This window comes from Rana temporaria, chromosome 13 (assembly GCF_905171775.1).
Source record: "Rana temporaria chromosome 13, aRanTem1.1, whole genome shotgun sequence".
Lineage (NCBI taxonomy): Eukaryota > Metazoa > Chordata > Amphibia > Anura > Ranidae > Rana > Rana temporaria.
In genome coordinates this window covers 110,074,666-110,097,309 of record NC_053501.1, presented here as the reverse complement: position 1 = coordinate 110,097,309, position 22,644 = coordinate 110,074,666, and the positions used below count along the sequence as shown (strand labels likewise).

At 44.8% G+C, this 22,644-nt stretch overlaps 1 long non-coding RNA gene across 1 annotated transcript; it reads left to right on the top strand.

Annotated features, from left to right (window-relative positions):
* The first annotated feature begins 2,234 nt into the window (after window positions 1-2,234).
* Window positions 2,235-21,951, top strand: LOC120920787. Its single transcript, XR_005744773.1, has 4 exons — window positions 2,235-2,388; window positions 9,619-9,657; window positions 11,113-11,144; window positions 21,862-21,951. It is a non-coding gene; the product is annotated as an uncharacterized LOC120920787 (long non-coding RNA).
* Window positions 21,952-22,644: the final 693 nt, after the last annotated feature.

Below are 22,644 nucleotides of genomic sequence, written 5' to 3'. Positions count from 1 at the left end.
TATTAACGTAAAACACACCCCCATCACATCCATTTGAATTCCGCGCCCTTACGCCGCCAAAGATACACTACGCCGCCGTAACTTACGGCGTGAATTCCTTGTGGATTCGAAAAAAATAAAATAAGTTGCGGCGGCGTAGTGTATCTTAGATACGCTGCGCCCGGCGGAAGATTATGCGCAGGTACGTGGATCTGCCCCTATCTGTTTCTTCATTTAAGGATAATAACAGTATTGTAGTATATACCCATACATAATAACTCCATATATCTTATATAGATAAAGAAATAAAAACAATATAAGAATATAAAACAAATAGACAAATATAATGAAAGAAAAACAACATTTCAGTGGTTCTAATCATAACACAAAATAGCATAGAATAAAATAGGAATTTTAGTAACTTCCATCACAATAGTTGTTAATTGTTGTTACATGGTCAGCTGACTAGGACTGGACATTTTTGCACACGTTTCATTGTCTAGAAAATTGCTTGCTGTCTATATTATATGTATTTATTTTAATAAAGCCCCATTATGTGTGAAAGTAATATTTCAGTGTGTCTTGCAGATTTTGGCGATGAGATCTCTGGTGCTAAGTTCTGTACACCTATTGTGGTTATTAGAGGGGCTCACACCATGCCTGCTGCATTCTTTATTTATTTAATCTAGTGGTAATCTATGGTAGTCACAAAACTACCTTAACCACTTAAGGACCGGACCAATATGCTGCCTAAAGACCCAAGGTGTTTTTACAGTTCGGGACTGCGTCGCTTTAACAGACAATTGCGCGGTCGTGCGACGTGGCTCCCAAACAAAATTGGCGTCCTTTTTTCCCCACAAATAGAGCTTTCTTTTGGTGGTATTTGATCATCTCTGCGGTTTTTATTTTTTGCGCTATAAACAAAAATAGAGCGACAACAATGTAATATTTTTTACTTTTTGCTATAATACATATCCCCCAAAAACATATATATAACATTTTTTTTTTCCTCAGTTTAGGCCGATACGTATTCTTCTACCTATTTTTGGTAAAAAAAATCGCAATAAGCGTTTATCGATTGGTTTGCGCAAAATTTATAGCGTTTACAAAATAGGGGATAGTTTTATTGCATTTTTATTAATATTTTTTTTTTACTACTAATGGCGGCGATCAGCGATTTTTTTCGTGACTGCGACATTATGGCGGACACTTCGGACAATTTTGACACATTTTTGGGACCATTGTCATTTTCACAGCAAAAAATGCATTTAAATTGCATTGTTTATTGTGAAAATGACAGTTGCAGTTTGGGAGTTAACCACAGGTGGCGCTGTAGGATTTAGTGTACACTTAGTGTGTGTTTACAACTGTAGGGGGGTGTGGCTGTAGGAATGACGTCATCGATCGAGTCTCCCCTATAAAGGGGATCACTCGATCGATGCAGCGCCACAGTGAAGCACGGGGAAGCCGTGTTTACACACGGCTCTCCCCGTTCTTCAGCCCCGGGGAGCGATCGCGACAGAGCGGCTAAAAACAAATCCCGGATCGCTCCCCGAGGGGACCCGACCGCCGCAAGTCGCGGGGGGGGTCCCGATCGGACCCCCCACCCACGTCTAGGCAGGGACGTACAGGTACGCCAATATGCCTGTACGTGCCATTCTGCCGACGTATATGTACATGCGGCGGTCGGGAAGTGGTTAAAGGGGTTGTAAAGGTTCGTGTTTTTTCACCTCGCTGTCATGGGCCCCCCAGCCCCCCCCCCCCCCCCGTTTTACTTAACTAAGCCCGTTCATCTGCTGTGCACGTCCCCCGGCGTCCTCTTCTCCACTGAGTCTGGACATTGATTGGATAGATTGATAGCAGCGCAGCCATTGGCTGTCAATCACATCCAATGAGGCGGTTGCCAGGGGGGATGGGACCGAGTCATACACTAGGCATCTTTGGACGCCAACTGTATGACACGAGGGCGCGCCCGCAAGCTAACCCCCTTGGGAAAGAGCTTCCCAGAGGGGGTTAGCTTTAGCAGAGAGGAGCCGCCGTGGGACCCCAGAAGAGGAGGATCAGGGCCACTCTGTGCAAAACGAACTGCACAGTGGAGGTAAGTATGATATGTTTGTTATTTAAAAATAAAACCTTTACAACCCCATTAAGTTGGGTGGGAACCCCTAAAATGTCTAAGCCAGAAACTAAGGAAGAGGCATCTCACTGTTGAAGTCTCCAAGAGTCATAAGTAACTCAGTGTGTAATGTGGCCACCAGATTCCACCTACAAGGGGAATGCCATTTTTTTTAAAGGTTGACCTCTTATCATTATTATTACTACAGGTATTAAAAACTTTTAACAGTTACCTTTTTAAAATGTTTCCTAATTCTTCCATTTCCATTTAGAGAGAACACAAAAATGAAAACGGTAAGTAAACTTTCATCTACATTCTTTCACTCTGGCATATGGCAGCTTTCCATTAATATCAGACTTCAGTTATAAAACTTGATGCGGGATAGGATTATTGATGCATATAACCACCAATCAGCTTCTTTCTTTCCTTCTGAAAACTGTGGTAAAAAAACAAAAAAAACTGCTAGAATTCTATTTGGGCAATACCAACCCTCTCTTTTTATGCTGTAGATGCTTAAGGCCTCATTCACATTGGCACACCTATGAGTACAGACAATGTTTATGCCTCCCCGATCACTTTTACTTCATTAGCATACCTCCCAACAAGCACGGATTCTGCGGGATTTTCCCGCACTGACTGCATATTCCCACAGTCCGGCAAAAGGGTTAAATTTCCCGCACTGAGAGGATCCGAGCTCCCCCCCCCCCCCCCGCGCTCAGGAGGCGGGCGGAGCTGAATGGGCAGTACTGCTGGAGAAGGCGGGTGGAGCTGAATGGCAGCCGTACTAAAGGAGGAGGCGGGCGGAGCTGAATGGCAGCCGTACTAAAGGAGGAGGCGGGCGGAGCTGAATGGCAGCCGTACTAAAGGAGGAGGCGGGCGGAGCTGAATGGCAGCCGTACTATTGGAGGAGGCGGGCGGAGCTGAATGGCAGCCGTACTATTGGAGGAGGCGGGCGGAGCTGAATGGCAGCCGTACTATTGGAGGAGGCGGGCGGAGCTGAATGGCAGCCGTACTAAAGGAGGAGGCGGGCGGAGCTGAATGGCAGCCGTACTTTAGGAGGAGGCGGGTGGAGCTGAATGGCAGCCGTACTAAAGGAGGAGGCGGGTGGAGCTGAATGGCAGCCGTACTATTGGAGGAGGCGGGTGGAGCTGAATGGCAGCCGTACTAAAGGAGGAGGCGGGCGGAGCTGAATGGCAGCCGTACTAAAGGAGGAGGCGGGCGGAGCTGAATGGCAGCCGTACTAAAGGAGGAGGCGGGCGGAGCTAAATGGCAGCCGTACTATTGGAGGAGGCGGGTGGAGCTGAATGGCAGCCGTACTAAAGGAGGAGGCGGGCGGAGCTGAATGGCAGCCGTACTAAAGGAGGAGGCAGGTGGAGCTGAACGGAAGCCGTACTATTGGAGGAGGCAGGCGTAGCTGAATGGCAGCCGTACTATTGGAGGAGGCAGGCGGAGCTGAACGGAAGCCGTACTATTGGAGGAGGCAGGCAGAGCTGAACGGAAGCCGTACTATTGGAGAAGGCAGGCGGAGCTGAACGGAAGCCGTACTATTGGAGGAGGCAGGCGGAGCTGAATGGCAGCCGTACTATAGGAGGAGGCAGGCGGAGCTGAACGGCAGCCGTACTATTGGAGGAGGCAGGCGGAGCTGAACAGCAGCCATACTATTGGAGGAGGCGGGCGGAGCTGAATGGCAGCCGTACTATTGGAGGAGGCGGGCGGAGCTGAATGGCAGCCGTACTAAAGGAGGAGGCGGGCGGAGCTGAATGGCAGCCGTACTTTAGGAGGAGGCGGGCGGAGCTGAATGGCAGCCGTACTTTAGGAGGAGGCGGGCGGAGCTCAATGGCAGCCGTATTTTAGGAGGAGGTGGGTGGAGCTGAATGGCAGCCGTACTAAAGGAGGAGGCGGGTGGAGCTGAATGGCAGCCGTACTATTGGAGGAGGCGGGTGGAGCTGAATGGCAGCCGTACTAAAGGAGGAGGCGGGCGGAGCTAAATGGCAGCCGTACTATTGGAGGAGGCGGGTGGAGCTGAATGGCAGCCGTACTAAAGGAGGAGGCGGGCGGAGCTGAATGGCAGCCGTACTAAAGGAGGAGGCAGGTGGAGCTGAACGGAAGCCGTACTATTGGAGGAGGCAGGCGGAGCTGAACGGAAGCCGTACTATTGGAGGAGGCAGGCGGAGCTGAACGGAAGCCGTACTATTGGAGGAGGCAGGCGTAGCTGAATGGCAGTCGTACTATTGGAGGAGGCAGGCGGAGCTGAACGGAAGCCGTACTATTGGAGGAGGCGGGCGGAGCTGAACGGAAGCCGTACTATTGGAGGAGGCAGGCGGAGCTGAACGGAAGCCGTACTATTGGAGGAGGCAGGTGGAGCTGAACGGAAGCCGTACTATTGGAGGAGGCAGGCGGAGCTGAACGGAAGCCGTACTATTGGAGGAGGCAGGCGGAGCTGAATGGCAGCCGTACTATAGGAGGAGGCAGGCGCAGCTGAACGGCAGCCGTACTATTGGAGGAGGCAGGCGGAGCTGAACAGCAGCCATACTATTGGAGGAGGCGGGCGTAGCTGAATGGGCAGTACTGCTGGAGGATGAACCGTAGCGGCGCGTCGATGACTTCGTTCCCCCCCCCCGCTCAACAACCTCGACCCCCCCCCCCCCGTTCAACAACTTCTACCCGCCCCTCCGCTGAACAACTTTGATTCCCCCCCGCTCTACAACTGTCCCGCAGTGGACTATTTAAATGTTGGGAGGTATGCATTAGGCCTGTTCCTTGTTTAGCAGGGGCATAGATAAGGGGGGGGCTAGGGGGGTCCAACCCCCCTCTCAGAGCAGCCATCCTTATCACAGCAGCTAGGCTAGTGTAGCCTTGCAGCTGTGGGAGCCACACATCCACACAGCAGCCTGTCTCCTCCACACTCTGACAGAGCAGTGTGGAGGAAGAGCATACGTGCAAGCTGTCTGCTGTGCCTGCATCCCGACCTATGTTCCGGGATTAGAGTTGTGAGGACAACCACGATGCCTGTGGTTAGGTAAGTGATCAACATTTGGGCAGAGGAAGGGGCAGGAATTAAGTGGCATTGAAATGTAACCCGCCCCCCATGACCACCAATGCGGAGTTGGGGGGGGGGGGGGGTGGAGGCGGATTAACTTTCACTGTATGGCCAATGAAAAAAGAGAGAGGGGGGGGTGGAGGTTTGAAATGCCACTGACATGACCACCAATGCAAGATGAGGATGTTGGGTTTACTTTCACTGCCATAGCCCCCCAACCCCCCACATTGGTGTTAACGGCAGTGACATTGTAACCCCCCCCCCTTCTGCATCTGTGGTCATACAGTGAAAGTTAACTCCCCCTCCCTGCATTGGTGGTCATGTTTCAATGCCGATGCACCAGTGTGCTGCCCAAATAGTACTTACAATGGTACTGGGGGTTATTATTAGATCCACTGACATCAATTTTGAGGGTTATTAATGTGTCCACTGACTCTAGTGCTGGGGGTTATTTTTGCTTCCATTGACTCTAGTGCTGGGGGTTATTTTTGCTTCCATTGACTCTAGTGCTGGGGGTTATTTTTGCGTCCATTGACTCTAGTGCTGGGGGTTATTTTTGCGTCCATTGACTCTAGTGCTGGGGGTTATTTTTGCGTCCATTGACTCTAGTGCTGGGGGTTATTTTTGCGTCCATTGACTCTAGTGCTGGGGGTTATTTTTGCTTCCATTGACTCTAGTGCTGGGGTTATTTTTGCTTCCATTGACTCTAGTGCTGGGGGTTAATATTGCATCCACTGACACCAATATTGAGAATTAATAATGCATCCACTGATACCAATGTTAGGGGTTAACCACTTGCCGACCACACTATAGCCAAAGGACATCTGCAGCACGGTCCTCCAGTTCTGGGAGGGCATCTATTTACTTCCTCCCAGACCCACAAACCCAGTGTGCTTTGTGATCACCGTGTCCTTCAGACACAGCAGTTTACAGATCGGGGTAAAGGGCCAATCACAGTGGCCCTTTACCACATGATCAGCTGTGTCCAATCACAGTTGATCACAGTTTAAACAAACTTGAAGGCTGAAAATTGGCCTGGGTAGGAAGGGGGTGAAAGTGTCCAGTAGGCAAGTGGTTAATAATGCATCCACTGGCATCAATGTTGGGGGTTATTTTTGCGTCCATTGACACAAATTCTGGGGGTTATTATTGCACCCACTGATACCAATGTTGGGGGTTATTCTTGCAGGACTCAAGTGGAGATCATGGGAGTAGCGATGTATAAAATATACTTATAACATTTTCGAACCTCATAAAATAGTACATAGAAAGATATACAGCATGCATATAAGCTATATGACTGTCATCCATAGTATGTGTGATGTGACTCAGTGTCTTCTGTTACCCAACGCGTTTCAGAAAAAATAAAATCTCCTTCATCACGGTAAAGACATAGGCCCGGAATCACAGAGAGCGGGCGCACATTACGCCGCCGTAGCGCAAATAATATACGCTATGCCGACGCATCGCAGAGAGGCAAGCGCGGAATTCACAAAGCCAGTGCTCCCAAAACTGCGCTGGGTTTCTAAGGTGTAAGCCGGCGTAGGTGGAAATGGGCGTGACACATGCAAATGAGCCGTGACCCCATGCAAATGATGGGCCGAGCGCCAGACAGATACGTATAACGAACTGCGCATGCGCCGGGACGTGGACGCATCCCCGTGCGCATGCTCAGAATCACGTCGGAAACAACTGCCTATGCTACGCCGGATCACTGTGTACGCCGTTAACGTAACCTACGCCCAGCCAGACTCGGGGTCCAACGTAAATTTCGCCGACTTGTGTTCCCTGGTGCAGCCCTTTGCATGCATGCTGCTGAGTTACACCTCCTTTATGGGGCATAACTTTACGCCGGATGTATAACTTACGTGCACTGCGTCGGGCGCACGTACGTTCGTGAATCGGCGTATTTTCCTCATTTGCATATTTGAATGGCTGATCAATGGGAGCGTAAATATGCGCCCAGCGTAAATGTGCGACCACTCTACGACGGCGTAAGCAAGTTACGTCGGCAGGCTGAAGCCTTTTTTTAGGCGTATCTCTGTTTGTGGGTCAGGCGCACAGATTCGACGGTGCTGGTTTCGATTTTGGGTTTTGCACGTTACCTCTACATTCGTTGTCCAGGGGAGGAAGTCTGTAGAAATTGCAATGTCCACACAAGATGTAAAACCTTCAACTGTTTTATTTTCGCTGCATAAACTTGTGAAGGAAGTGGAGAGTATAGAGAGAAGGGGAAGGTTCAGGTACGCGGCACAGAATGCACAAAAAGTATTCCAATATTCACCACTCACTCCTGAGTGGGTATTGAAAACGGCGTCTGCCCTTTAAGTATCCCCTTCTAGCATGCACAGTGGGGCACCACTCCCACTGGGCTGCTGCCGAGAAGGGTCACTCAACACACTATGGTTCGCCCGAGTTCCAACATGGGCCTGAAGTGGTAACACCGCCTACAGGCAACAAGGGAAAACTTCTACTGAGCACAACCACAGCCAGAACAGAGGCTAATTTCAATAGAATTAACAGAGTCTGAGCCCAACTATTGGCTCAGACACCCCTAAATTTACAATAGCGCCCGACTCATTGGGAGACCAGCGCTACACTTGAAAATCCATTCAATTAGTATACAATAAGGCAGAACCTTATACCACATAGTTGATGGTAGATCTAAAGGAGACATTAGATTATATATAGCTAGATTCAGGTAGGGCGCGCATCTTTGCGGCGGCGTAGCGTATCGTATTTACACTACGCCGCCGTAAGTCAGAGAGGCAAGTACTGTATTCACAAAGTACTTGCCTCCTAAGTTACTGGGGCGTAGCGTGAATAGGCCGGCGTAAGCGCGCCTAATTCAAATGAGGATGTGGGGGGCGTGTTTTATGTACATTAACTGTGACCCGACGTGATTGACGTTTTTTACGAAAGGCGCATGCGCCGTCCGTGTACATATCCCAGTGTGCATTGCTCCAAAGTACGCTGCAAGGACGTATTGGTTTCGATGTGAACGTAAATTACGTCCAGCCCCATTCACGGACGACTTACGCAAACCACGTAAATTTTTCAAATTTCGACGCAGGAACAACGGCCATACTTAACATTGACTAGTCCAGCTATTTGCTGGAATAACTTTACTCCTGAAAATGCCTTACGTAAACGGCGTATCTTTACTGCGACGGGCGCACGTACGTTCGTGAATAGGCGTATCTAGTGATTTACATATTCTACGCCAAACTCAATGGAAGCACCACCTAGCGGCCAGCCTAAATATTGCACCCTAAGATAGGACGGCGCAAGCCGTCGTATCTTAGATAGGTTTAAGTGTATCTCAGTTTGAGAATACACTTATACTTAGGTCGGCGCAGATTCCGAGTTAGGTCGGCGTATCTACTGATACGCCGGCCTAACTCTTTCTGAATCTAGCTAATAGAGTATGGTCAGCTTAAGTGCCACACAGTAGTCAGAACCTTAAGGATTAAGCTTTGCCCTCACGTCAGTTAGCTTTCAAAGGCTGGAGCCGCAAGGGGTACCAGAAGTAAGGGCAGGAAAACAGGAAAGGGTGGGGTCCAGTCATTGCTTAGGCCCCTTTCACACTGGGGCGGGAGGCACGGTGGCGGGATTCAGCCGCTAGCGGTGCGGTGCAGAGGCGCATTGCGGACGGTATTGCCGCGGTTTCCCATTGTTTTAAATGGGAAGGAGCGGTATACACGCCGCTCCTCTCACCGCTCCAAAGATGCTGCTGACAGGAGATTTTTTTCTTTCCCGCCAGCGCATCGCCTCAGTGTGAAGACCCTCCGGCTTTCACATTGAGTCTGCAGTGAAGGAGTTTTTCAGGCGGGATAGCAGCGCTATTTTTAGAGCTGTACCACCTGAAAAACTCCTCAGTGTGAAAGGGGTCTTAGAGAAGTGAAGCCATCCTCTGACTAAAGCCCTGTACACACGATCGGATATCTGATGGAATCTAATGCGATGGATTTTTTCATCAGATATTCGATGAAGTTGACTTTCATCAGTCGTGCCTACACACCATCGGTCAAAAATCCGATCGTGTCAGAACACGGTGACGTAAAACACAACGACGTGCTGAGAAAAATGAAGTTCAATGCTTCCGAGCATGCGTCGACTTGATTCTGAGCATGCATGGATTTGTGACCGATGGACGTGCCCACAGACAATCGTTTTTTTTCTATCGTTTTTTATCAGTAGGAACATTTTAGAATATCTGTTTGTCCGATGAAAACGGTCCATAGGTCCGTTTTCATCAGACAAACCGATTGCGTGAACAGGGCTTTAGGATACAAAGAGCTACCTAAAGACATGGGTACTTGTAAGAACCATAGGGAAAACAAAATAATATTGTAACTTTAGGAATAATTCAGAGCATGGTGCCTTTAAATGAGCCTGACATTTTTTTACAAACCCTAAAAATGTCATAGAAAAAATTAAAAATATAACATCCAAAGCAATAATATGTTTAACTCTATTTCAGATTTCGAACAAGTACCTCTGCAGGAATTTCCAGCTCAAGGTACAGTAAAGGATAGTCAATTACCTGTGTTGAATGTCTGCAAACTTAAAGAATTCCAAAAACATAATGGGCTAGATTCACGTAGCTGCGCCCCTTTTTACGGAGCAAGTGCAGTATTCACAAAGCACTTGCTCCGTAAGTTGCGGCGGCGTAGCGTAAATGGGGCCGGCGTAAGCGTGCCTAATTCAAATGTGGAAGGGGGGCGTGTTTTTTATGCTAATATGTGAAGACCTGACGTGATTCACGTGATTTACGAACGGTGCATGCGCCGTCCGTGTACATATCCCAGTGTGCATTGCTTCAAATGACGTCGCAAGGACGTCAATGGTTTCGACGTGAACGTAAATTACGTCCAGCCCTATTCGCGAACGACTTACGCAAACGACGTACAAAAATTCAAATTTCGAAGCTGGAACGTCGTCCATACTTAACATTGGCTGCGCCACCTAATAGCAGGAGCAACCTTACGCCGAGAAAGCCTTACGCAAACGACATAAAAAACTACCGCCGGGCGCACGTACGTTTGTGAATCGACGTAACTAGGTAATTTGCATATTCTACGCCGAAAACAATGGAAATGCCCCTAGCGGCCAGCGTAAAAATACACACAATTTTACGCCACCGCATTCAAGTTACGTCGGCGGAGGAAGCCTATTTTTTAGACGTATCTGCTTTGGAGAATCGGCGTAACGATACGCCGACGCAGATTTGAAATTACGGCGGCGTATCTGGAGATATGCCGCCGTAAATGCTTGCTGCCGCCCAATGCATTTTAAATGCATTTTTTGCTGTGAAAATGACAATGGTCCCAAAAATGTGTCAAAATTGTCCGAAGTGTCCGCCATAATGTTGCAGTCACGAAAAAAATCGCTGATCGCCGCCATTAGTAGTAAAAAAAAAAAAAAAATGCAATAAAACGATCCCCTATTTTGTAAACGCTATAAATTTTGTGCAAACCAATCGATAAACGCTTATTGCGATTTTTTTTTACCAAACATATGTAGAAGAATACGTATCGGCCTAAACTGAGGAAAAAAATAATTGTATATATGTTTTTGGGGATATTTATTATAGCAAAAAGTAAAAAATATTCATTTTTTTTTCAAATTGTCGCTCTATTTTTGTTTATAGCGCAAAAAAACAAAAACCCGCAGAGGTGATCAAATACCACCAAAAGAAAACTCTATTTGTGGGGAAAAAAGGACGCCAATTTTGTTTGGGAGCCACGTCGCACGACCGCGCAATTGTCTGTTAAAGTGACGCAGTGCCGAATCGCAAAAACTGGCCAGGTCCTTTAGCTGCCTAAATGTCCGGGTCTTAAGTGGTTAAAAATGGGAACATTTCTTTTTTTTTCTTTACAGGATGACTTGTCATAACAAACTTTGTCCTTTACGCTTAATTTTGTAAATTTTGAGCGCCATAACTAATTTTTGTTTCCTTTATTTGCCTTCAAAGTGAGGACCCCTCCATCCAACAATTGTCACCAGGTAAGCATATAAGTTCTTATATATTTTAATTTTTTTTTCCCCCCATAATTAAATTATATTGTCTTCTATGGCGGCCCATAATGCTGGGTGCACGGGTGCTGCCCCACGACCCCACCCCCTATCAATGCGCCCAGCCCCCTAATCTACATGCAGGGTGCCGGATGCATGGATTTCAATCGTTTTTTTTTTTTTTAGAAGCACAAGTTTTCCTGACACCAAGAGAAAAATGGTGACAGTGTTGTAATATGTTGGCCGATTTATGTAGGATATTATATTTTTATATATATGTACACTTTGGCCCGGATTCACAAACAGCGGCACACATTTATGCCGCCGTAGCGTATCTCCTGTACGCTACGCCAATGCAGCGCAGAGAGACGTAGGTGGAAGTGGGCGTGAGTCATGCAAATGAGGCGTGACCCCATGCAAATGATGGGCCGAGCGTCAGACAGATACGTATAACGGACGGCGCACGCGCCGTCCAGTGGACGCATCCCAGTGCGCATGTTCAGAATCACGTCTGAACTACTCCCTAAGATACGCCGGATCACTGCCTACGACGTGAACGTAACCTACACCTAGTCATATTCACATCCTACGTAAACTATGTAAAATACGCCGGCTTGAGTTCCCTGGTGCAGCCCTTTGCATGGATGCTGCTGAGTTACACCTCCTTTATGGGGCATAACTTTACGTCGGACGTAGGACTTTACGCGCACTGCGTCGGGCGCACGTACGTTCGTGAATCGGCGTATCTCCCTCATTTGCATATGCGAATAGAAAATCAATGGGAGCGCCAAATGCGTCCAGCGTAAATATGCCCCCACTCTACGCCGGCGTAGGCAAGTTACGTCGGTCGGATGAAGCCTGTTTTTAGGCGTATCTTAGTTTGTGGGCCCGGCGCAGAGATACGACGGCGCACATTTGCACTTACGCGGCGTATCTGGAGATACGTCGGTGTAAGTGCTTTGTGAATCCGGGCCATACAGTACAATATTGACTAGGCCAGAATACAGTTGACAATGCGTTGGGTTGTCTGAGCCAACTCAATTTTAACATATCAAAGGGACAGCTGATGAGCCTTTGATATGTTGATCTTATGCGAGTCTACCGAGGTATGTGAGGTATGATCTGTTAACCTATTTGAACATTTCAAAGGGTACATTGTTTACCATAGAAGAAGTATTTATTGATGGTAATTAGACTTGAGGGGGTAACAATAAGATCCGAGTATTTTGGGTTGACCTAGCAGAAACCCTCTCCTAGTAGACTAGTAATTGAGAGGACATTCAAGCTGGCATTCAGTCAGTCTTGTCCTACTCCATGATTTTGAAGGCACAGGTCTAGAAAAAATGGGTCTCTGAAGGCTACTATTCGTTGTCATATTTACCGTATATACTCGAGTATAAGCCGACTCGAATATAAGCCGAGGCACCTGATTTTACCACCAAAAAATGGGAAAACTTATTGACTCGAGTATAAGCCTAGGGTGCCCATGTGCATGCCTCACTGTGTCCGTGCCTCACTGTGCCCGTGCCTCACTGTGCCCGTGCCTCACTGTGCCCGTGCCCATGCCTCACTGTGTCCATGACTAGACTGACGTTTAACATGGGAGTCTATGAAAGAGGTGCCCGCCTTTGAAAAATCGGTGTTTCCCAGCCGTAGGTCCCCCAGACAGCAAACGTTGAACACTTGTAGAGGAGAAATGGGGCTACATGTGTGCCAAGTTCTGGGTCCAGGGGACTTACGACTGGCCGGTACCGGGTCCCCAAATCACAAGAGAAATTACCGTTTAACATGGGAGTCTATGGAAGGGGTGCCCGGCTTTGAAAAATGCGCTGAAAAACTCGGCTTATACTCGAGTATATACTGTACTCTGTTGGATTTTGTCATCTGTTGCAAGACTTTGTTCTGTGTTGGAAGTTAATAAAGTGCCTCTCTCTGGAAGAATCGGGTTGCTGTGGAACTTTACTTACATCATCATAATAATAACTACTAATTAATTATCTACCCACTATACTACTTCACTACACAGAGGAGAGATCTTCAGCTGATTGACAGCCTCAGCTCTGTTCCTGTGTGCTGTGTGGAGGGGGGTGTGTCCCTTCCCTCCAATCAGCTGTCAGAGCAATCCTCGCTGAGCTTTGTAGAGCAGGGCTCAACAAAATCCGGGCGCCCGGTCACAATTGCGACAAGAAATTGTGACCTAAATATAAAGATAGTACTACAGCGCTAATTAAATATTTAAAAATTATGACATTAAAAAAATTACCAAATAATAAACGCAGCAATAAGTGATGTATGTCAAACGAATAGTGCAACATTATATATAGTATTATGCGCTAAATATTAACTAAGATAATGTGAAAACCATAATACAAGTGATTCAAAATCCAAAATGTATATATACAGATCCACAAAACAATTAGTCCAATTGCATGGATACACCAGTGCTTCTTCTGTGAACACCCAGATCAGTGTAATGATTGAAAGATGTGGAATGTAATCACACTCTGTAGACTTCTGTTTCATATATATGCAGCGCTTCCTCCACACTGATACAGCTCATAGAAATCAAACAAGAGAAAGAAATCTCATAGCGCAAATAGCATGAACAAAAACGAATGGGATAAATGATTTCTGACAAGGTCACACTCACGAATCCACCGAGTTTAAGACAGCATTAAGACAACAAAGCACCAATCCTCCGATTAAAGCCGCTCAGCGTGTCTGATGCACTCTCCTCATTCGGATCTGCAATCCGTCCCGCTCGTAACTCCTCCCCCACGCGTTACGTCACTAGACACGTGACTTAGTCATGGGTAACTGCTTGCCCGGTCTCAGCTGATGTTATTTATAGTCAGCGAGAAACTCAGGCAAAAACGGGATTTGCAGTAAGGGAGTATTTCATCTTACATCATCGCAGGCTGATAAGGATTGGTAACATATTCATGTATACAATTTATAATTTTAATACAGAAACAATTAGAATTTTTAAAATTAAAACAATCATTTATATTAGACAACTGGGGATATGTATATAAACATAGCAGCCTCCAGTGGTCACAAGTAGTACAACACTTTAAATTCCAACAACTCATCAAATTATATTGAACAACTGTGGATATGCATATATGCATAACAGCCTCCGGTGGTTACAAGTGGTACAACACTTAAAAATGGAAAAAGAAGAACTCCAGCAGCTTATCAATAACCATATCTGCCGGACATGATAAAAAATTGATAAAAAATTGATTATACATAAATACATATAGAATCACCTATTTAAAATACTTTTTATAAAATACCTATTTAAAAATCCAGAGAGGAATATATTAAAAAACATTAAACACATAGGTATAAAAATGTAAAAATGTATAAAATATAAAAAAATATAAAAAACAAAATCAGTAATCAGAGATGAAACAATTGGGGTCAAATTCAATATTTAACCCATTTGGTGATAATGATCTCATTTCATGTATCCATCTTGATTCAGTCTGACTTAATTGCCGTACCATATGACTCCCCCTCCAATGTGGGTTATACTTGGCAATAGCCCAAAATTTTAGATCTTTGGGGTTATTTTGGTGACACATGGAGAAATGGCGTGACACATTATGGTCAGGGAAGCCCTTTTCGATATTTTGAACATGCTCCCTAAGGCGTTTCCACAGAGGCCTTTTCGTACGGCCAATGTACTGAAGGGAGCATGGACATTGTAAGGCATAGACTACTCCCTCAGTTCTGCACGTTATTAAATCTTTAATCTGATATTCCTTTTGTGTAACGTTAGATACAAAACTGGAGCATTTTTGTCCATTAAAATTAGTCTTTCTGCAGGCAAAGCATCTCTTACAAGGGAAGAAACCTTTTCCTTGAAAGAAGGTTAGTCTGGTGGATTTAGTAGGGGGATCAGGTACATTCTTTGCCACTAAATCCCTTAAAGTGGGTGCACGTCTATAGATTATTCTTGGCATACTCGGCAATATGCATTGTAGTTGTTTATCCGCCTGTAATATAGACCAGTGCCTTTTAAAGATAGTCTCCAATTGTTTGTGTTGGACGTTATAATTCAAAATAATCGGTACTTGATCATCCAAAGCTGTTCTTTTAATCCTATCTTCTATTAGTGTCTCTCTAGGTATTTCTAACACATTTTGGATCTGTGTCTGTATAAAACCAGTGTCATATCCTTTGTTCACAAACTTTTCACCAATCATATTAGCCTGGTCCAAAAATGTTTGTGGATCAGTGCAGTTCCTACGAATCCTGACCAGTTGCCCCTTTGGGATATTTATTAACCAGGGGTCATGGTGGCAGCTATCCACCGGTATATAGCTATTCCGCTCAACCGGTTTAAAATAAGTTTTAGTGGTAATCCGTTGAGCTTCAAGTGTGATTTCTAGGTCCAGAAATTGTATAGTTTTTTCATTAATCATGTGGGTGAGTATAATGTTTTTCTGGTTCATATTGAGTTTTTCAAAAAATTGGATCAAAGATCCTTCATCACCTCTCCATATAAGAATACAATCATCAATGAACCTTTTATAGAGAACTAATTGCTCAGGTGGGTCTTCATAGATAGCAGTTTCCTCCCACTCAGCCATAAACACATTGGCAACACTTGGTGCATATTTTTCCCCCATGCCTATGCCATTCAATTGGCGATAATATTTCTGTCTGTGCCAAAAGTAATTGTGTTGTAGGCCGAATGCCAAACATCTCAACACGAACCTGTTTTGTTTAGACACAAATGACCCAAATTTATTCAGTGCCCATTTTGATGCCTGAATCACCTCTATATGGTTAATAACCGTATAGAGCGAGGACACATCGGCAGTGGCTAATAGATAATTCTCTGATCTATCGATCCTCACTGTATCCAAAATCTGAATCAGATGTTTCGTGTCCCTTAGATAGGCCCTTGTTTGTGGAACTAATGGTTGAATAAACTTATCTACATACTGTCCAAGTCTTGAGTTTATAGACTGAATTCCATTAATAATGGGTCTACCTGGAGGTCTGAGTGGGTCCTTATGAATCTTCGGTATTGTATAGATTATAGGCACCCTGCAATTATCTGGGACCAAATATTTTTGTTCTCTTTTATGAAGTACTCCTTTGTCCCTCCCTCTTTGTATCAAATCAATTAGTTCTTCCTTATATTCACACGTAGGGTTTCCCCTGAGCTTAATATATGTATTTTGATCTTCCAGTTGGCTTTCCAGTTCTTCAAAATAATATTCTTTAGATAATACCACTATAGCTCCTCCTTTGTCCGCAGGTCTAATGATGACTTGTTTATTATCCTCCAGTTCCTTAATTCCTTTGTGTATACTTTTAGGATCCGGGACTTTTTTAGTTTTTAGTTTCTCTAGGTCTCTCAGTACCATTTTGTTGAAAACTTGAACATGTTCATTATTGTGAACCTGAGGATTGAATAACGACTTATTCCTTAATTGGCTATGCTGAACTCTCCCCAAAAGAGTTTGATCCTGTGCTCCTTTTATGGGTTGATTCATCATATATTTTTTAATATTTAATTTTCTGGTATATTTTTGTATATCCACATAGACATCAAATTTGCTCAGGTTCCGTTTCGGAGAAAACTTGAGTCCTTTATCCAAAGTTAAAAGTTCCGTACGTGTTAGTTCTACCCCGCTGATATTGTAAATTCCTTCCCCTACTGCACCTTTCTTCTTTTGGATCTTGTGTCCACCTCTGCAGCCTCTCTTTCGTTGGGGCTTCGCGTGTGTGTCATTTGGTCGTATCGTGGGGGTGTTCTGTCGCTCCGACGATACTCTAAAAAAGATCTAGAATCATTTTCCTCTCTGTAATTACCCAATGGCTCATATTTATTATACATTGGGACGGGACTTCTTCTATTATCATACTGATGATAGTCCCTGGGAGTTGAGCTCCCTTGTTGGTATTGTTGGGGCGGTGCTCTAGGCTGTTGCTGTGAGTGGTTATCCCTAGGATCCCTATAGTCATGGCTATAGTGCTGATGATCCTGTTGATATCCATATTGATGCCCCCCTGATTGATCCGGTCGATTTTGTGGAGGTTTGGATTGTTTTTGGTTACTAATTTTTTCCAAAAGACTTTTTTTGGAGATTTTGACCTCGGTTTTTGATTGTTTTTATTCCCCCACCAGGGTTTTGGAGTCCTAGGTTCATTCTGATCGTTTCTTGTTGGTCGACCTTGGCTATTGGGGTAATGACCATTTGGGTTATCCCTATACGGTCTTCCATACTCCCCTCCATTACTGCCAGTGGGTTCTGGAGATCTGTATCTCATCTCTCTCCTAGGAGATACTAATCGTACCTCCCTTTCTGGGGATGATGAGATTGATCCCCTATTACCATCCTTAAGGTTAATCTGCCATTTAAAGGTCTGGTGCTGTTCATAATCATAAGTGTCCCTAAGATATTTTCTCTTCTTCCGTTGTTTAATCTCGAGATCCTTTTGCTCCAATACTTTATTTAGTTGAGCAGTGAGTGTTATAAAAGAAGGAGTATCCTTATGTCCTTCTAAAAATACTTTGCATTCAGCAATTTGTTTGTTAATCGTTGCAATTTTTCTTTGTTTCCGTTTAATTAAAAATTGCACTACTTCAAGCCCTTTTTCATTAAAGAATTTGTACCATTCTTCTATAGAGTCCTGGTCAAAGAGGCCATCATTAATCGGTACGTCCCATCTGAGTCTCCGGGGTACAATACCCTCTTTTATGTATTGTTCATGAGTGGTTAAATCCCACCATATGCTAACCTTCTTTTCCATTAAATGGCCAAACTTTCTAAAAGTAGTATCAAGATCACCTACTTCAGAAACAGGTTTGGTGGTAAACACATCTTTCAAATCAACTGTGCGGTTTTCCATAAATTTAAATATATCCATAATAGCTGCTAAATAGTGATAAAGTGACTAGTGTGTAAAAATATAAAGATAGTACTACAGCGCTAATTAAATATTTAAAAATTATGACATTAAAAAAATTACCAAATAATAAACGCAGCAATAAGTGATGTATGTCAAACGAATAGTGCAAAATTATATATAGTATTATGCGCTGAATATTAACTAAGATAATGTGAAAACCATAATACAAGTGATTCAAAATCCAAAATGTATATATACAGATCCACACAACAATTAGTCCAATTGCATGGATACACCAGTGCTTCTTCTGTGAACACCCAGATCAGTGTAATGATTGAAAGATGTGGAATGTAATCACACTCTGTAGACTTCTGTTTCATATATATGCAGCGCTTCCTCCACACTGATACAGCTCATAGAAATCAAACAAGAGAAAGAAATCTCATAGCGCAAATAGCATGAACAAAAACGAATGGGATTAATGATTTCTGACAAGGTCACACTCACGAATCCACCGAGTTTAAGACAGCATTAAGACAACAAAGCACCAATCCTCCGATTAAAGCCGCTCAGCGTGTCTGATGCACTCTCCTCATTCGGATCTGCAATCCGTCCCGTATTGAATTTGACCTCAATTGTTTCATCTCTGATTACTGATTTTGTTTTTTATATGTTATACATTTTTACATTTTTATACCTATGTGTTTAATGTTTTTTAATATATTCCTCTCTGGATTTTTAAATAGGTATTTTATAAAAGGTATTTTAAATAGGTGATTCTATATGTATTTATGTATAATCAATTTGTTATCAATTTTTTATCATGTCCGGCAGATATGGTTATTGATAAGCTGCTGGAGTTCTTCTTTTTCCATTTTTAAGTGTTGTACCACTTGTAACCACCGGAGGCTGTTATGCATATATGCATATCCACAGTTGTTCAATATAATTTGATGAGTTGTTGGAATTTAAAGTGTTGTACTACTTGTGACCACTGGAGGCTGCTATGTTTATATACATATCCCCAGTTGTCTAATATAAATGATTGTTTTAATTTAAAAAATTCTAATTGTTTCTGTATTAAAATTATAAATTGTATACATGAATATGTTACCAATCCTTATCAGCCTGCGATGATGTAAGATGAAATACTCCCTTACTGCAAATCCCGTTTTTGCCTGAGTTTCTCGCTGACTATAAATAACATCAGCTGAGACCGGGCAAGCAGTTACCCATGACTAAGTCACGTGTCTAGTGACGTAACGCGTGGGGGAGGAGTTACGAGCGGGACGGATTGCAGATCCGAATGAGGAGAGTGCATCAGACACGCTGAGCGGCTTTAATCGGAGGATTGGTGCTTTGTTGTCTTAATGCTGTCTTAAACTCGGTGGATTCGTGAGTGTGACCTTGTCAGAAATCATTTATCCCATTCGTTTTTGTTCATGCTATTTGCGCTATGAGATTTCTTTCTCTTGTTTGATTTCTATGCAGTGTGGAGGAAGCGCTGCATATATATGAAACAGAAGTCTACAGAGTGTGATTACATCTCACATCTTTCAATCATTACACTGATCTGGGTGTTGTTCACAGAAGAAGCACTGGTGTATCCATGCAATTGGACTAATTGTTGTGTGGATCTGTATATATACATTTTGGATTTTGAATCACTTGTATTATGGTTTTCACATTATCTTAGTTAATATTCAGCGCATAATACTATATATAAGAAATTGTGACCTGGCGCCCGCTGGTAATTAAGCCTACAAGGCTGCAACGCGGCGGCCTCAATTTCCGAACGTCGCGGCGCGGGCACACGGAGGCACAGGATCCTGTGTCGCTCTATTTTTGTTTATAGCGCAAAAAATAAAAACCGCAGAGGTGATCAAATACCACCAAAAGAAAGCTCTATTTGTGGGGGAAAAAGGACGCCAATTTTGTTTGGGAGCCACGTCGCACGACCGCGCAATTGTCTGTTAAAGCGACGCAGTGCCGAATTGTAAAAACCCCTTGGGTCATTTAGCAGCATATTGGTCCGGTCCTTAAGTGGTTAAAGGTATGCTAGGGCTGGGTGGGAAGGGGTTATGAATAGGGAGTAGGGCCTCGTACACACGATAGGTTAAACCAGAGGACAACGGTCTGATGGACCGTTTTCATTGGTCAAAACCGATCGTGTGTGGGCCCCATAGGTTATTCATCCATCGGTTAAAAAAAAGCCAACTTGCTTTAAATTTAACCGATGGATTCCTAACCGATCGTTAGTTAAAAACCCACGCATGCTCAGAATCAAGTCGACGCATGCTTGGAAGCATTGAACTTCGTTTTTTTTCAGCACGTCGTTGTGTTTTACGTCACCGCGTTCTGACGCGATAGTTTTTTTAACCGATGGCGTGTAGGCGCGACGGACCATCAGTCAGCTTCATCGGTTAACCTATGACAACGGTCCTTCAGACCGTTCTCATTGGATGGACTGATCGTGTGTACGCGGCTATACTCTCTTCCATCCACGCACTCAACTCTCTAGCCCAGGGGTCCTCAAACTTTTTAAACAGGGGGCCAGTTCACGGTCCCTCAGACTGTTGGGGGGGCGGACTATAGTTTAAAAAACAGGAAAAAAACAATACAATATTTAAAATAAAGAACAATTTTATTCAACATAAACTTATTAGTATTTCACAGACTCCCCTCATCACAGAACCCCTCTACAACACAGACCCCCCTCATCACGGAACCACCCCATCACAGATTCCTCCCCCTATCAAAGATTCCCCCATATTAGGCCCCCCATCACAAGCCCTCCCAACACAAATTTCTCTCCATCACAAAGCCCCCCAACACAAACTCCTCTATATCACAAAGCCCCCAATAACAGACCCCCCACCACAAACTCCTCTCCATCAAAAAAAAAAACCATAACAGATCCTCCCCATCATAAAGCCCCCCAACACAAACTCCTCTCCATCACAAAGCCCCCCCAACACAAACTCCTCTATATCACAAAGCCCCCAATAACAGACCCCCCACCACAAACTCCTCTCCATCAAAAAAAAAAACCATAACAGATCCTCCCCATCATAAAGCCCCCCAACACAAACTCCTCTCCATCACAAAGCCCTCAATAACAGAACACCCCATCATAGACCCCCCATAACAGATCCCCCATCACAGACTCCTCTCCATCACAGATTTCCCCCATCAAAAAGCCCCCATATCAGGTCCCCCCCATATCAGATCCTCCCCATCACAGACTTCCCCCCATCACAAAGCCCACCCAACACAAACTCCTCTCCTCACATAGCTCCCCATCACAAATCTCCCACCCTATCACAGATCCCCCATCGATATTACACTGCTGCCCCTTCTATAACATCCCAGCACTCCGCCCCTCTGCTACCTCAATCACACAAGACGCAAAGGGCGGGGCTTTGCTAGTGAAAGGCAGGTGTCTGATTGCTGAAACCGCCCCGCTGCTTAACTCAAAAGACCCGCCTTTTGTCCGGGCCTGTCATGTTTCTCATCTTGTGTGATAAAAAGGTAGCAAAGGGGAGGGGGATTGCTGTGATATTAATGGGGCAGTCCGCGGGCCGGGTAAACCACACTGGCGGGCCGGATCCGGCCCGCGGGCCTTAGTTTGAGGACCCCTGCTCTAGCCTGTGTGCCCCTCAACTTTTGGCAGGCAACACAAATTATGCAAATATTGATTCTGCTGAAACTAGTGTACATGGGATCAGAATAGTTCTCACATTTTACCTGTACAGTTATTTAAAAATGTAATGTCCAGGTGATTATTGCAGACTGAAGATGTGCATCACATGTTTTCTTCTGCCTTGGATAGAATGAAGAAGAGAATGGAGAAGGACTGAATGAAGAAGAGAATGGAGAAGGACTGAATGAAGAAGAGAATGGAGAAGGACTGAATGAAGAAGAGAATGGAGAAGGAAAGAAAGAATAGGAACTTTGGTAATATTCGCCATTTATTCCATTATATTAGGCTCTTCCAGGTAAAAGGGAATTAATGCATTTGATTTTATTTTTCTCTGGTTGAGCACAGACAATTATCATTTATAATGTGTATGCTGAATTCCAGGCAGATATAAAAAAAGATAGGGGGGTAGATTCAGGCACATTTGCGCATTTTTTACGGAGGCGCAGCTCACCGTTTTGCCGCTGCGCCTCCGTAAATTACCTGCGCTACGCTCGATTCACGGAGCAGTAGCTCCGTAAATTGCGTGGGCGCTCCTGAAAAAATGCCCGGCGTAATCGTGCGTCATTTAAATGATACCGTAGGGGGCGTGGATCATTTAAATTAGGCACGTTCCCGCGCCGAGCGTAGTGCGCATGCTCCGTCGGGAAACTTTGCATTGCGGTAAATGACGTCGCAAGGACGTCATTTGCTTCAAAGTGAACGTGAATGGCGTCCAGCGCCATTCACGATTCACTTACGCAAACAACGTAATTTTCAAATTTCGCGACGCAGGAACGACGGGTATACTTAGCATTGGCTGCCCCTGCTAATAGCAGGGGCAGCCTTACGCAAAACCCGACGTACGCAAACGACGTAAACTGCATACGCAGGGCGCACGTACGGTTGTGAATCGGCGTTAGTATGCAATTTGCA